At 44.7% G+C, this 13,874-nt stretch overlaps 1 protein-coding gene across 1 annotated transcript in view; it reads right to left on the reverse strand.

Moving 5' to 3' along the window:
* Window positions 1-13,874, reverse strand: part of Ifnar2 (interferon alpha and beta receptor subunit 2) — a 46,966-nt gene that overhangs the window by 32,339 nt on the left and 753 nt on the right. The window lies entirely within an intron of this gene.

The raw sequence follows: 13,874 nt of genomic DNA on the forward strand, positions 1-13,874 counted from the left end.
TGTATCAGCACTGGCTCATTAATTGTAACAAATATTCCACACTAATGCAAGAGAGTAGTAATAAAATATGTGGGAAGAGGAAATATAAGGGAAATCTCTGAACTATATGCTCATTTTTCTGTAAATAAAATCTGTGGCTTTTTTAAAAGCACATTTATTGATTAGCTTTGAAAAATGTAGGAAGTGCTTCCCATGTCAAGTGCTGCTGAAGATGTTGGAGACAACACTGTGTGTGACACAGGCAAATCACTGCCCTCTTCTGGGGTGCACAGTCTGGTGAAGTTGGTGATGCCTACGTAAGCTCATAAATGAACACATCCCTCTCAGTGTGGCATGAAAACAAAGGAAACAGGTAGTGAGCTAGCAAGTCCCTGGGAGAGATACGTGACATGGGGCAATGTGCAAGGCCTCCCTCGGCTCAAGACTCCTGGGCTGACACCTAAACAAGGATAAGCCAAGAGCCCCAAACCAGCCAGGTTGGAAGAGAAGCAAATGCAGAAGGCCAGAAAGCCCAGCCAAGCTGGCACAGTGGTTCAAGTGGTAGAGCACCTGCCTTGCAAGCAAGAGGCCCTGAGTTCAAACCCCAGTGCTGCCAATACACACACACACACACACACACACACACACGTACAAATACACAGCCCAGCCAAGGCAGGAAAGGAAAGAGTCCGTTGCAGAGGTGGGCCAAGCAATGGGTTGGATGATGGTATCAAATTTAACATGGGAAGACTGAGGAGAAACAGCCTGGGGTGCAGGATGGAGACCAATATTATTTTGTTGTGCTGAGTTCCAGATACCTCTAGATGTTCAGGTGAAGAGAGAGAGTCATGAAGGCAGTGAGAGAATCCCAAAGACTGTAGGTAGGGCAGAGGGCACTGGGTGGCCATGGAAGGCCACCACAGATAATAGAACTTGTAATAGAGACAACCTAACATGAACACTGGGCCAAAAGGGCACCACCTGTGAGATGGCTTTGTATGGGGTATTGGAGCATGATGACGTCCAGCATGGTAAGGATGGCATCCATGTACATGGAGGGGGAAGGGGGAGTGAGAGGCTCAGAGCCTGGAAGGAGTGAGAGGGAATTCTCACACGGACAGCCTGGAGTGGGGTCTTGGGACCCAAGAGGGTTGAGGAAGGTGTTCATGCTGGGAAGCAGTGGGTGGCTGGGAATGGAAGACTGGTTGCATATGTAAGAATGATCAAAATACAGATCCTACTAAGGATAATGGAGCTAAGGTTGTCATTGATTGGGGAGTTACAAGTGTTCAAAAGGAGAGACTAGAGCTCAGATGAGAACAAGGCTTAGGATGAGAGTGATGGAGTCTGCTGAGTTCCGCGAGGGGTCAAGCACGATGAGGGAGTCATCCCCGGCCTTTGCAACTCAGAGGGAGCCTCCTGACAAAAGCCAGCTTAGTAGAGCCCTATTAGAAAGTACAGTGGGCAGAAGAATGTCCCCTGTCCCCCAAAGGATGCACATATCCTAAGCCCCAGAATCTGAATTCATTATCTTCCATGATAAAAGGGGTCTTGCAGATGTGGCTAAATTAAGGATTTTGAGATAAAGAGATTATCCTGGATTATATAGTTTGGCCCAAAGCAATCGCAAAGTCTACATGAAAGGGAAGGGAGGATCGGAGTCAGAGAAAGTGATATAAGGGCAGAGGCCAGATTGTGAAGAGGCTATGAAAAGGAGGATGGACCATGAGCTAATGGAGGCTGGAAGCCTCCACAAGGTAAGCCAAGTCAAGAAATGGATTTTTTCTTAGAACCTCCAGAAGGAATGCAGCCCTGTCTGCAGCACCTTGATTTTAAGACTTCTCACCTCCTGAACTCCAGCTCATAAATCTGTGTTGCTTAGCTGCTAAGATTGTGACCATTTGTTACAGCAGCAATAGGAAAGGAATATGGGGGTGGGGGGAAGGGCTGGAGGAAAAGGAGGGAAGTGAGAAAGGAGAGAGAGCAACTTTCAAAAAGTTTTGTGTGTAAATGAGCAGAGAAATGGGATAAGCATCAGAGTGGGCCACAAAGGCAAGGTGGGCATTTTTATAATTAAAAAAATGAATAGACTTTATTTATTATTATTTTTTTTAGAGCAAGTCTAGGTTTCCAGAAAAACTGAATGGAAAATATGCCTCCCCTTCCATTCTTCCCCAGTCACTCTGCTCATTTCCCTAGAACTGTATAAATGTTTTGCATGGCTGTGATTACATTTGTGACCATGAAGAAACCAATACTGACACATTAGTATTGACTAAAGTCCACAGTTTACTCTCTGAGTTCACTCTTTGAGTATCCTATGGAATAGTTTCACTGTCCTAAAATTTCTCTGTGCTTTGACTATTTATCTTTCTTTTCCCTAACCCCTGGCAACCACTGTTTTTTTAAAACTATCTCTATAGTTGTGCCTTTTCCAGAATGCCGTGTCATCAGACTCATGTGGTGCGTAGCCTTATCAGATTGGCTTCATTCTCTTAGCTAGATGCATTCGAGGTGCCTCCATGTTTTGCTCTGGCTTGATAGCCTATTTATTTTTAGCGTCAAATAATATTCCAGTGTCAAAATAACATCATTCACCTATTAAATAAAATCTTTGTTGCTTCTAGTTTGAGCAGTATTGAAGAAAGCTGCTATAAAAAGTCCATGTGTGAGTTTTTGTGTGATTTCAAATTTTCAGTTCATTTGGGTAAATACCAAGGACCGCCATGGTAAGATAGGGTTAGTTTTATAAGATATTGCCAAGCTGTCTCCCAAGTGACTGAGAGTTCCTGTTGTTCCACATCCTTGCCAGCACTTGGCATTGTCAGGGTTTTGGATTTTAGCCACTCTAATAGATGAGTGGTGGTATCTCATCGTTTCTAAAAGGTGGGTAGTTTTAAGATGGAAGATTGTCAGGCATGTCCATACTGGATTGAAAAAGATCCTGTAGGGAGAGATAAATTGATAAGAGAAGAGACAAAGGCAAGGGTGAAGTCATTGAGATGGACGAGGAGAGTCCAGGAACACAGAAAAGGGACTTTGCGTCCTTTGTACCAGGGGAAAGGAAGGCAGTGTGTGTGTGTGTTAGAGGAAGGTAAGCGAGTCCTGGGTGACAGTTTCTGCTTTCTATAGGAAGTATGTGGCAAAGGTCATGAAAGAGATTTGTGGAGAAAGAACATTCTAGATGTGGGATACTTTTATATGTCAAAGACTTCATGGAGGAGGGAAACTCAGTGGAGGCATTTCTCTGGACTGGAGATAGTTCTACTGTGTAGAGACGTCTACAATTGCACACTCTCTCAGAAGGGAGGAGGGGGTCAGTCTGGAGAACTGGCTCTGGTCCCAACCCTGGCATGATCAACTCACGGGTCATGTTTACTTTTAAGTAAACGCAAGTGTCCTCTTTGCAGGCCCTGGCTGAAGTTCCAGATGGCTGTGTCCCTGATGGGGTACGAATTTGCCCTCCAACTTGCATGGGTGATGCAGGTGGGGGACAGTTTTCCCCACTGAGTGTGTGACTGAGAGTCCCAAACCTGAGTTGACTACATGGTAACCTCTCTCCTTTGGCTCACGTCTTTAGCCCAGGTGGGTGGAGGAAGTGGGTCGGGGAGGGCTGCTTCTTCAGCTCAGCCACAAGACTTCTCTGCTTGAAAGGTGTTTTAACAGTGGTGAGCTTCTGGCCTGGCTTGATGGAGAAAGAGGCAGCTGCTTTCATTGTCCTCAACCTCAACTCAGGGGCTAAGCTGCATGCACGTAACCCTTTTCTTCCCCTCTGATTCTCAGAATTACTCACTTCCTTCTTCTTTTATGCTCTTAAAGTCAGCATCACCATATGGGGCTCAGTTCGGTGTAGCCTCACCCTACCAGCATTTTAGTGGGGGCTCCTGTATGGTATCCCACCCATCTGTGAAGATTACCTGAGAAATGGGCAATCTTTCTGAGAAAGAAAAAAGTAATGAAGATTTTAGCCTGCTTTCTCATCTGAAACATGCTGATGGAACAAGAGATTGCTGAAGTTTCTTGAGACTTTATGCTGTGACAATGAGTTAAGTTTGCATATACAGTATTGAATCTCATTGAGTCAATTACTACAGAAATATAGATGCGTTAAAAACCAAACTGAAACAGGTTAGGAGGTAGAGGAAACACAGACAGTTAGGGCATGACCCCTGGTAATAAATCAAGACTCACAAGACATTGGAGTTCCAAGGTCTCTATAAGAGGGTACAGTCATGGAGACTACCAAGGTCTTTGTGGGAAAGTAACCAGCACAGAGTCTACATGGCACATTTCCTCATCTACAGTAACGGGGTCAAACACCTTCAGCAAATCCTAGCCATTGTTTGACACGTGCTAAGAGACCTGATAGGGCAAGAAACACATAAACAAAACATGCAGATGCCTGGTTGGCCTATGGAGGCAATTGAAATGGTTGCCAGCCAATCAGAATAAGGGTCTTTTGTCTGAACTTTCTTCCTTACAACAATATAAACCACTAGACAAAGTCCCAACCCTCTCTTGGACCCCTCCTAGCTATAGGACAGATGTCGGAGTTCTTGCTCTTTGCTCTTTCTCTCTCTCAATAAACCTTTCCTACTTTTGCTCACTTGTCTGCGATTTTCATTCTTTGAAATTGTGAGACGAAGACCTCAGGCTCAGAAAGATCAAGTCGGTAGCAAAACTAACCCCAAATCTCACCAACTATTTCTCATGTACCTTGGATCTGCCAGTGGCTATCTGCTGGAAGATCCATGTGCAAGGGAGAGATTTCTGAGAGTCCCTCCTTTTACAGGGAAACATCCCAAGAGGGCAAGAATCTCACTGGAGGTTGGCAAGGGCTCACCAAGGTGACTAGACTTGATCCTAGATCCCAGGGGGCTCTTGGGGAGCAGGGATGTTTTATTTCGGGTTAGTTGTGTGATTGGAGAGTGATGAATGACTTTCATTGGGTCTGAAATTGGGAGGGGAAAGTGACTAAGTTAGTAAAAGAATAAGGGTTCAGCTAAATCTGGGTTTTGCAGGGAGGAGTTCAAGATGAGTCGTTCTGGGGTGGGGTGATGTAGTAGCAGCATGGGAAGCATTCATTCCCTGACCGAGGGACTAAGTTGGACACAGCTGTGGGTGAGGGTTGGAGTTGGGATGGAAGTTGGTGGGTGGGCTGTGAACTTCAGGGCAGAGTTCTTTGTAGGGGCAGTCATATTGAGTGTAAGAACTGCAACCTTTGAATTTGAGGGGGTGTGACACTTCAGCCACTTACCCACAGAGACTAGGTTTTAAGATCAAATAATTACAAACAGGCTTCCCAACTTCGTAGGTCCAGCCATGGATTCAAGAGCCTTGAAGGGCTTAGTACCATGTTCATCATGGGTGACTGTCCTGAAATTACAGTGTTCAGCGTCTCTGGCTTCTGCCCACCAAATGCTAGCTGCACTCCCCTGTTATTATGGTAACCAACTTTCCACAGTGCCTCCCAGGGTGGGAGTCAAGGAGGATCTCTGCCCTGAAGTTCACTCCCCATTCCTGGTTGTCAGTAGTGGGGATGGATTAGAAATATTTAGGAAGATGAGGCAATAGATGGTGCTACCTTGGCTGTGTGGTTAGGTTCACATATGAAATAAGGCAAACTCCCAGGACCCTGGGTTAGACATTAGTTAGGTGGTGACACCATTTTCTAAGATGGTATACGTGATGGTTAATTTCACATGTCAGCTTGGCTAGGACATTCTGCCTAGTTGTCTGGGCAAACATGAGTCTAGATGTTGCTGGGAAGGAGTTTTAAAGAGGTGATTGACATGTATATTAACAGACTTTGAGTAAAGCAGGTTGCTCTCCATAATAGGGTGAGTCCTACCCATTCAGCCTTAAGAGGAAAGACTGAGGTCTTTTGAGGAAGAGGGAATTCTGCCTTCAGATGCATTGGGACTCCAGCTACACCAGGCCTTCCCTGGCTCTCTGGCCTGCAGGAACCTCCTGTGCACTTCACACTTGCCAATCCCATAGTCACAAGAGAGCCGCCACCCATACCACCTTATACCCGAGATGGGCTTGTTGGAACCAGGAGAATGATCTCCTGGGCTGGATATTAGCCAGGAAAACAAATGATTGCAGTGACTAAATTCAGCTCCCACTGAGTCATGACCCAGGAGGATTGACCGTGAACTCTGGATATGCTCTTTCATTTTTTTGTTTGTTTGTTTTTTGTCAGTAAGTTCTTGAGTTGCTCCATTCTGTGCTTTAGGATTTCAATCACCAAATATGACTAATCCTTTCTGTCTTATCTTTACAGCTTCATCTGATTAACAGTTAGCTTCACAGTTGAAGAAAAGTTAAAATCTGGTATTCACCACCCATACCAAATCAGTACTTGTCTTACTATGTGTATAGGCCCTATCCCATCCCAACACATCCCATCCCAACCCATCCCATCCCATCCTAGAGGTTATCCTGAGGCTGTAGACCAAGAGCTCTACCTCTCCCATTCATGGCCAGGATAGCTATAGGGGTGAAGATGCTCCTTTCCTAGGAGACTATGCTAACCTATTCCTTCCCACTTCTTTATCTTTTTTCTTTAATACTGTCTGAGATTCACTGCTGTCCTCTCCCAGCATCCTTGGGAACTGTTCCTCCCCATAAGAAAATATACAGATGCTCAAGTCCCTTATGCATAAAATGGCATAATATTTGCATACAATTTACATATACCCACTGCCTACTTTAAATCATCTCTACGTTACTTATAATACCTACTACAATGTAAATATATGCAGATAGTTGTTATACTGTATTGTTTAGGGAATAATGACAAGGGAAAAAAAGTGTTACTTATTTGGTACAGACTCAGTTTTTTTCCTCCTGAATGTTTTAAATCTGAGTTTGGTTGAATCTGTGGATTTGGAACCTGCGGATGCAGACAGATGACTAAATAGATTTCATGACTCAGCTACAGTTTGGAAAACAGTGATTTGGAGAATGATGAAGGAAACCACAGGCTGTTGTAAAATGAATGGATGATCAGAACAGAGACAGGTGAGCAAGGGCCTCTCCTGCAGGTTGTCCTGGCAGATGGAGAGCTTAGCTTCTCCCATTCGTGGCCAGCACAACCAGAAGGATGAAGAGGCTCCTGTTCTACCTGTGTCTCAGGCCTGGGCCCCATCAGTGGGCAGTTACTGTGCTTAGAGGTCATGGGCAGAGCATAGACCAGTGCTCCATTTCACAGTGGCCTGTGAGTTTCCTTTGCCTCCTTCCAAGACTGTTTTCCAAACTTCTGCTCAGGACCTGATATAGGTCTCACACATGAATTACAGGAAAAAGAAAGAAAGGAGCAGAATGGAATAGAGTAGAATGGGGCTGGAAATGTTAACTCAGAGAAGAGCACTTGCCTAGCATGTTCAAAACCCTGGGTTCAATCTCCACCACTGGGGGAAAAAAAATAAAAGAAGATAGCAGAGCAGGTAGTGCCTAGCAAATGTAAGTATTAACTTGCTTCAAGTATGTGTGAGTGGCAAATGTGGTTTGTGTGGTGTGCATGTGTGTTTGTGTGTGGTGCAGCATTTGTGTGGTATTTGTGTGTATTTGAATGTGGTCTGTGTGGTTGTATATGTGTATGTATTTGTGTAGTGTGTTGGTGTATGTGGTGTGTGTCTATGTGGTGTTCGTCATGGTGTGTGGGTTATGTGGTGTGTGTGCGGGTATATGATTTGTGTACTGAATTATATCAGAAGTGGTTTTGCCCTGAGGCTAATTTTTGGAGCTCAAACTTCAGGGCCCTAGCCCCTTGCAAAGATCTGCCCCAATTTTGTATTTAGAATGCTATATTGTTGTATTCTTTTCCTTAATGAATGGGTATTTTAGTAGCTTTCTACCACTGTAATGAAGTGCTTGAAGCAAATTAGCTTACAAAGAGAAAAGGTTTATTTTGGCTCATGGTTCTGAAGGTTCCAGGCAAAGGTTGAGTGGTCCCACGACTTTGGGCAGGAGTGTGTGGAGGGCAAACCACTCATCTTATAAACCAGAAAACAAAGAGAGGAAGAGACCAGGGGCCCACAATCCCCTATGAGGGCATGCCCCCCATGACCTAAGGATTGCCTGGCCTGCAGGCTCACCTCCTAAAAGTTCCACCAACTTCCAACAGCCTCTTCTACACATGGGTCTTTGGGAGATACTCAACCAAGGCATAGCAATGGATACGTTTCATTTCCCTCAAACCCCAGGCCTGTTTCTGCTTGGGATGGCACACAATTCACTTCAGGGAAATGTGAAAACTCCCAAGTCTTGTGCTGTCAATCAGTTTCCACACAGTGGTCAGGCCAGCTTTCTAAATGCAAATTCACTCCCTCGTTCCGTTCCCTTGTACAATTCTCCCCAGGAACCCACAATTCTTCAAACAAAACCCCCAGACTTCTCACCAGAGCCCTCAGGGCCAACTGCTGTGGCCCACACTTCCTGTACCCACCTCTCAGGCCACACCTCATGCTGTTCTCTGCCCCTGCTTGACTGAATTCACTTCCTGCTCTCCAGAACCCTGTGTATTTCTTCCCTGTGGGGCTCTGTGCAAAGGTGCCTCGTATTTCCTAGCTCTTCCTTTCCCTCCTGGGCTCAGCTTAACTGTCCTCTCCCCCAGGTGATCCTCAAGGCTAGCCTAGCAGCAGGACTGCCCCAGCCTGGGGTGCATGAGGTTAGATGAGAGGTGGGGAGTCAGAAGGAGGAGACTGTTTATAAAGCTGGGTTTTGGAGATAATTCTGGGTTTCAACTCAGGGCCTTGTACTTGCTAAACAAACATTCTACCACTTGATCTATGCCCCTAGTCCTTTTTGTTTGTAGGTTATTTTTCAGGTAGGGTCTCACTTTTTTTTTTTTTTTTTTTTTTTTTTTTGGTTAAGCAGACTTAGGTCAGAGATCCTCCAACCTATGCCTCCCTCATAGCTGGGATTACAGATGTGACTACCATGTCAGGCTTGTTGGTTGAAATGTTCTCTCTAACTTTTTGTCCATGTTGGCCTTAAAACATGATCCACCTGATCTCTGCCTCCAAAGAGGTTGTTTGTTTTCTTATTGTTGCCTTAAGAGTTCTTTGTATGTTCTGGATACAAATCCTTTTTTAGATTCATGCTTTGCAAATATTTTCTCCCACTCTGTAGTTTGTCTTTTCTTATCTTAACAATGTCTTTTACGGAGTGGAAATTTTTAACCTTAAACTAAATCCAATTTATCTTTCTTCCTTTGTTTTTTTCTTTCAAGGATTGTGGTTTTGGTGTTGTATCTAAAAGGTCACCTAGATTTTCTTCAGTGTTATCTTGTAGGAGTTCTCAAGTTCTGCACTTTTACATTTAGGTCTGTGAGCTATCTGGAGTTAGAGTTTGTGAAAAGCGCAAACTCTGTCTAGATTCATCTTTTTGCTTATCTGGTTTCTGTTAGTCAGCTTCCCGTTACTGTGATAAATGCCTGAGGTAATCAACTTAACAAGAGAAAAGGTTTACTTTGGCTCACAGTGTTAGAAGTCTCAGTCCATGATCAAGTGTCTCTATTGCTTTTGGGCCCATGGCAAGGAAGCCCATGGAAGGCATGGTGAGGAAATGAGAGAGGAGAGGAAGAGACTGGGGTCCCACCATTCCCTGTAAGGGCAAGCCCTCAATGATTGGAAGACTTCCCACCAGGCCCCGCCTCTTAGAGGTGCCATGGCCTTCCACTAAGGATTCTGCTTTTCTATTTTGGTACACCATATTAGTGGGTTTGGGGAGGGAGGAGTATGAAGGAAAGACCCATGGAGAAGCAGAGAGGCTACAGTGATAGCCACAATGTTTGCAAAGGTCTGCTTGAGTTCCGAACTATAGCAAGGCTTTACACTTAATGATATGTATTTTTTTATCCATGTTTTATTGATTGGAGAATTGTGATCAGAGAGGTTTGTAAAGTGAGTAAGCCAGGAGAGAACCCACTCACTCTTTTGTTTATTCATTCAACACATTTTTATCAGTGTCTCTAAGACCAGACATTGCTCTAGCTCCTGAGGATGCTGCAGTAACCAAAACAGCCAAAAATCCATTATCCTCTCCTCCATGGACCTTGCACTGATCTTACTTTAAGCCCTGCCTGCAGCTGGTCTTAAGGATATCTGGGGTGACTCTTACTTTCTTGGCCTTAGCATCTGTAAGTCCTTGAGGACTTCTGGGCTGCCAGCTGCTTGCTTCTGTGCCTTGCACAGAAGATATGTGACCTTGCAGGACCCACTCAAGCCAGGTTTAGCTTCCTAGCTTGTCATCAATGGGTGCTAATATGTTGGTAGGACAAAGACTTTAAACCATTGAATCATTATGGTTTTCAAACAATGTAGGTAATGTAATTTTTTAGGAAAAAAATGAAAAAAAAAAGTCTTCGAAATATAAATTGAGGTAGCGTTGCTTCCCATAGTCCTATTGTAAGTAGAAAATATGGTGAACTGAAGTAAAATACATTTAATACACCTCACCAGCTGAACATCCTAGCCTGGTGCTGGGCACACAGCAGAGTCTCATTTGTTCTCCCTCGTGATTGCAGTCTGGGTCGGACTGCATATTGATGGCCCACGGAAAGGTCCAAGTTCAAAATCTATAGTACAGCTTTGCAGCAGTCCCATAACATAGATCAGCCCCATGACAGCTTAGGAATGCAGAAGGCCCTGCGACTGGGAGAAGCAGAGGACCCAGCAGAGGGTCAGGAAGTACAGCAGTCCAGTGTGCTCCAAGAATGGACCTACAGGATTCCACTACAAACTGTTCTTTAGGTTAGGTTAGGGTGGAAGCCATATATATATATCTCCCCCACTCCAGTGCTCAGGGGGCACCTGGTTTCCAGACCCCACTGTGCATCTCTGCTCAGCCTTTCTCTCTCAGTAAGGTTTCTTTCCTGCCTGTAACTCTGGTGCTCCAGCCTCTTATTCTTGAGAGTGCTCTGAGAGCAAGAACCCTCTAGCGCTCTGTGGATTCCCCATGACATCTCGTGCCTGTGACAGTTTCTACTGAATATGTGTTACTTTCACTCTCATTATAATGTCAAACTGTTCTGAGTTGAACCACTGCAAATTGGGGACCATCTGTATATGCATGTTTAAAGGCCAACAAAGTTAAAAACAGACTGGCTTTTATGTGCTGAATTGTGGCCTCCCCTACTCCAAATCCAAATATTGAACTCCAAACCTCCAGTACCTCAGAATATGACTATATTTGGAGATCTGCCCTTAAAAGAGGTGATTAAGGTAAAGTGAGGCCATTAGTATGATCCTAATCCAACACAACTGGTGTTCTTATAAGAAGAGACTAGGGCATAGGCACACGAGGGGACCACCAAGTGGAGATGCAGAGAGAAGGCAGTTATTCATAAACCAAAGAGAGAAACCAACCCTACCAACGTCTTGATTCCAGACTTTCGGTGTCCAGCACCATGAGAAAATGCATTTTTTGTTGTCTAAGCCATCCATCCTGTGGAGTTTTGCTAGTGGTCCTCTTTGCTAGTGGTCCATAGCTCCTTTTATGTTAGGATATGGTTCCCTCCTCTGGGCCCTCCTGTTACTGGGCTGAGAACAAGGAATTTCATCTGAACAGTATAGAATTAAGGACAATGTATTTTTGAGTCTTCTGTATAGAATCTTTTATGGGATCTATATAAAGAATATAGAATCTTCATAGAATTCTTTTTATATTCCTTCATCTGCAATCAATTGTTAAGAATACAGTTGGGCCTTCCTTTCTTGGGTTCTGTATGGGCCGATTCAGCCAATGACAGATAAGACATGTTTGAAAAAACATTGCATTCTGTACTGAACACAGAAAACCTTTTTCTCATCATTCCATGAGCAAAACAGTCTAACATCTATTTACACGGTGTGTATATCATTATTGGGTGTAATAAGGAACCTAGAGATGATTTAGCATGTAAGGGAAGATGTATCTAGGTTCTTTGCAAATATTATGTCAGAGTATACAAGGGCCTTGAGGATTTGAGGATTTTAGTATTTTTGGGGGTCCTGGAACCAATCCCTAAAAGACTTCCCCAATACCTTATTGTAAAGCCACAATTCTTTAACTGAGTCTATTGCTCCTACAAATAGCCCACAAGCAAGTCATCTTTTCTAAGCAGGGCATTGCTGTCTTACTCCGATTTATTGCTATTTCTTGTTTATTGCATTTCTTGTTAGTTGGATTAATGCTATTGTCTTTACTGTCTTCTACATGGTCAAGTCCTTTTGCCAAGGCTATGAAACAAGACAAGTGTGGAGACCAAGCTTAGTGTGTTTCAGTTAGAATGTTAAATTTCCCTCATTTTCAGCCATGTGCTATGCTGTGAAACAGTGTAAAATCTAACAATGTATATTCTGAAAAGCCAGCAGAGAATAGAAAACCTAGTCCCTGACTATGTGTAGTGCCTGACACATAGTAAGGACCAGTAAGTGGGTTGTTTTTTTGCGTGAGAGAACGTGATGTAGACACATGCACATAGCTCTAAGTTCCAAACAGGGAATCACTTGACTGTCCCAACTTTCTGTATACAACGCACTTTTTTCCCCCTTCTGTTGTACAATCTGGGGAAGGCAACACATTTTGTAAAGAGGCCAAAGAATGCCATTTCTGGAGCTATGAGAAATGTCAGAGTGAGGGCAAGGAAGAGGCTAGCCTCTCCAGCCTCAGCCTTCAGGAGTCAGTCTGGTCATAGGAACCAGCGTGTGAATAGGGACTGTGCTGGCACATCAAGGCTGCACGGAAGGGAGTGCTATCACCACCTCCCTGTAGGCGGGTAAACAACTTTCAACGTGAACATCTGACTTGAATCCTGACTTGAACATCTCATTCATCCATCCTTCACACATTGAAGAAGCATCTGCTGGGTGCATCCTAGGGTGCCTGACACCTGGGGGGGTTGTGACCGGTGACCCTGAGGGACATAGACCCTGCTTTCTCAGGGTTGGATTCTCATGGGGGAGAAAGACAATTTCACAAGCACTTGTAATTGTGATGGGTGGAAATAAGGCAGATGTCTAGGATAAGAATGGAAACTGAACAACTTCCCGTGAGAGACAGGAATGACTTGACCAGACTGTCATCTCCATGGTGAAACTTGAAGTGGGAGCAGAGGGAGTGTAGCGTGGGGAAGCATTTCAGGAAGACAGAATAACCCGTGTGAATGACCCAGGCAGCAAGTGCCATCAGAGTGGGGTGGGAGAGTGGCTCTAGGGCTGAAGTCAGCCAGGGTGCTGTGGGTTTTACCCACCTCCCCATGAGCTTACCAAACTCACTCCAGTGCTGCACTGGGTTAGGCAGGCTGCCTCCTCAATTTTTTTTTTTTTTGTGGTACAGAAGCTTGAACTCAAGGCCTCATACTTGCTAGGCAGGCGCTCTACCACTTGAGCCACTCCACCAGCCCTGTTTTGTGTTGGGTATTTTTTGAGATAGTGTCTCATGAACTATTTGCCCAGGGCTGGCTTCGAACCATGATCCTCCTGATCTCTGCCTCCTGAATAGCTAGGATTACACGCACGAGCTACTGGCGCCTGGTTGCTTCTCCCAAATTTGCAGAGTCTGTGAGCCATAGTCCTGCTCCTGGTTTATTGGAGAAACTGCAAATGGGTCAATCAGCTGCCTCTTTGGTGGCTCCCAGCTACCTTCATCTTTACCTGCTCACTTATCTGTGACTCTGGCTCCATTCAGGGAGACATCTTTCCCTGGCAGGGAATTTACCTGCTTTTGCCCCTCATGAAGACGTCATGTGTCCTCCTGCACGAGAGCTCACCTCCTCTGGATTCAACCATTAGAACCACCCAAGACCTTCTGTCAAGATTTTCACTACACCTATTGTGTGGCACACAGCAGGCATGCAAGAAAACATTTGTTGATGAAATCTGCTTCCCAGCATGTGAGGACCCCTC

Source organism: Castor canadensis, chromosome 5 (genome assembly GCF_047511655.1).
Source record: "Castor canadensis chromosome 5, mCasCan1.hap1v2, whole genome shotgun sequence".
In the NCBI taxonomy this organism is placed as follows: Eukaryota; Metazoa; Chordata; class Mammalia; order Rodentia; family Castoridae; genus Castor; species Castor canadensis.